This window comes from Dendrobium catenatum, unplaced genomic scaffold, assembly GCF_001605985.2.
Source record: "Dendrobium catenatum unplaced genomic scaffold, ASM160598v2 fragScaff_scaffold_1436, whole genome shotgun sequence".
In the NCBI taxonomy this organism is placed as follows: Eukaryota; Viridiplantae; Streptophyta; class Magnoliopsida; order Asparagales; family Orchidaceae; genus Dendrobium; species Dendrobium catenatum.
The window spans coordinates 261798-265041 of NW_021319898.1; the positions used below are offsets into that span (position 1 = coordinate 261798).

The 3244-nt window shown below is 37.3% G+C and overlaps 1 pseudogene; it reads right to left on the reverse strand.

The window, feature by feature from the left end:
• Positions 1-893: 893 nt before the first annotated feature.
• LOC110092752 overlaps positions 894-3244 on the reverse strand; it is a 27522-nt pseudogene continuing 25171 nt past the window's right edge.

Here is a 3244-nt window from a genome sequence, read left to right on the forward strand (position 1 = left end):
AATCAAGTTCTTTATTCATTTGAGTTTAAATTAAACTAGTTCAAGTCATATCCATTTGATGTTCAAATTAAGTCCAAGTTTGAACTCATTAGATTCAAGTATGTTTTGTTAATCATTTGCTTTGTGTCCAAATACTAGTCCATTTCATTGTTAAAGTTCAATGTCAAAAGTTTTTTATATTCATTCAAGTCCTTCATGTTTTATGTATCAGGTTCAAGTTAAGTTCAATGTGATTTGGTCCAAGCATAAACTTCAGTTTAAGTCCACAGTGGAAGTTCAAGCTTTGGTCCTCAATTTGTTCATTTAAGTTCAAAACAGGTCTCATGTTCACCCGAAATTTTGGCAGCCTCCCGGTGACTCCCCTGTTTAGGGGAAAACTACAAGAAACTGGGCCTTCCCACCCAGCAATAAAGGCGTGTATGGTAGGTGTTCTCGAACGAGGACACCGCGGCCATCATCTTCCTTCCCACCACGCTCAATGAAGGCATGTATGGGGTCTTCGAGGGTACCTATTTTAAAATACAATTTACTTTCCCCTCGCTCGAGGGTACTTATGAGTAACCCCACCACGTCATAGGCACCGTACGGAGGTCCCATCCCACCACGCACAATAAAGGCATGTGTAGGCAATTTTATAGTGTGCCACGAACTCTAAAATATGGCTTTTAGGTGATTACCCACCTCGTCGTAGGCACCGCACCATGGTCCCATCCCATCACGTGTAATAAAGGTGTGTATAGGTAGTTTTCCAGTCCGCCATGAAATTCGAGAGTGAGAATCTATGTTTAGAAAAATTTATACCTTCGTAGGGTTGTCGGTGGTGTTGGCATGCATGTCGAGGCAAAATCTTTTCTTCTATTCCTTTTTTTTATAAATAAGCAATCGATTAACCTCTATGTTGTCATGCTAATAGAGACTAAAGTCTCCAGAGATCTTTCACTATTTACAATAAGATCTTTATCAAAGTCTATCGAATCCTTTTCAAACATGCATATTACAGTGCTTCCTACAAATGAGAAATTTCTAAACTCATCACCTTTGTGGATGTAATCACTCTTCTTCTTTATGAAAGTGATACTTATGTTAACTACATAGGATTCACTGTATACAAAGATCCTACAATATTCATAAAAGCCTCAATAACTCTAAAAACTGGAACATGGAAATGATGGTAATCTTTGCGCGCTAGTCTAAATATCATTAAAGATCCTTGAATAAAGTTATTAGAGGATAATTTAGCGCCTAAGAGTCCTTGAACAAAAAATTTATGATCCTTAATCCAGAGTCTTAAGCTATCATCAACTGATTTAAGTACCTAATTTAAATGCCATAAGATGGCAGTCAACTGTACAAATAGCAATGCCATCATGATCTTCAAAGGCAATCAGCCTTGCTCCAGACTTTAGCTCTTATTATGAATAATTCATTAAATGTATTGAAAGAGTCAATAGGATGCTTGATCTCATCAATATTGAGAAGAAGTTTTGCCTCGTAGCAGAGCTGACACTCGGCCAGAGATTGCAGCAGTAATGGAAAGGCTTTGGGTAGGGTGAGATTCTAATTTATGAAGAGCTGTAGTGGCATGGGTCTCGGCTTGGCATTGGACCCATATGCAGATGGGAAGAGAAGGTAAGCATACGGATTAGAGAGGACGACTTGTAAGAGAATAGGAAGAAGCATTGGTTGAGGAGTTTGGCTTGAGGGAGAAGTGGAGGAGGTTGGATTGCTTTAGCAAAGGAGCTACTCACTGGTTGAGGCAACGTCTGCCCAAGGTCTTATTTTTTGCGGAATTTTTGGAATTCATATATTTTGTTTTGATAAAACGAGGTATGCACTTAATGCCATTAGATATTTCATTTGACTTTCATTTTCTTATCATATTAATAATAATATTTAATAATAAAATATTATTATTAACATTAAGACTAAGTCACAAAAACAACACAATAATAATTTTCCCAATGATGTCTTGATTCATGTGTATTTTCATTGAAATATGTGCAATCCCCTTGAAACTCATGTTGATTTCATTAAATATCAAAATTAGATGAATTGATAGTGCATTTTGGGTATTACTAATGTCACAGCCGTAATGACGTACTCCGTCTCACAATCGGATGTCATTTGAGCATCGTCGAGACCTCATTTCCCTCGTAATATGTGCCTTCGCATCATATTCAAAGCGCCTCAAGATTAATGCCATCACATCATATGATCCAAAATTATTTAATAAAATGTATATTATGAATATCAACAATATTCAGGATGCAATGGCGCTATCCGTCTCACGATCAAACGTCATTTCATTACCAACGAGGCTAATTTCCCTCGATATACGTGTCTTCACATCATATTTGAATCGCCTCAAGATTTACACCACCACCTAAAATGATCCAAATCGATTAAATAAAATGTATACTCTTAATTTCGACGATGTTCTGGATGTAATGATGCAGTTTGTTTGTCAATCCGACATTATTTGTGCATCACTGAGACCTCATTTCCCTCGTAATGCATTCCTTCACATCATATTTAATTCACTTCAAGATTGACGCCATCACCTCAAATAATCCAAATTGATTAAATAAAATATATATTCCAGATGTCAACAACATTCTGGATGCAGTGACGTAGTTGGTTTCATGATCGAACATTATGTCATCTCCGCAGAGGCAAATTTCCTCAATATGCATGCCTTCGTATCAAATTCAAATCGCCTCGGGATTCACGTCACCATCTAAGATGATCCAAATTGATGAAATAAAATATATATTCTTAATTTTAATGACGTTTTAGATGCAATGATGTAGTCTGTTTATCGATCCGACATCGTTTGGTCAGCCTTTTGCTTTAATTTTGGGTGACTATCCTCCATTTTGATCGATCTCATATGATTCGACTACGAGGGGCCTTGACTTAGTAGAATTTGATATTCTGATTGGAATATCACCATCCATCTGGTAATCGGAGATTATTTGGTCCTACAAGTGAATGGTTGCATCGACTCACGTATTATTTTATTCGCCAATTTTGCTACATTTGCGCATGGCTTGATGTATCGGGGTCAACAAATGACCCCAACAAATGTGGTATGCGTCTAGAGAGAATCAAATTTATTATATGCTTATTGATAGTGTGAACCTCCAGATATTTATTTTGGATCTTGAAAGTTTTTTAGGGATGTTAAGCCCATAAGAAGTAGCCCGAGGCTAACCAAGAGGGGGGGGGGGGGGTTTATTGGGTT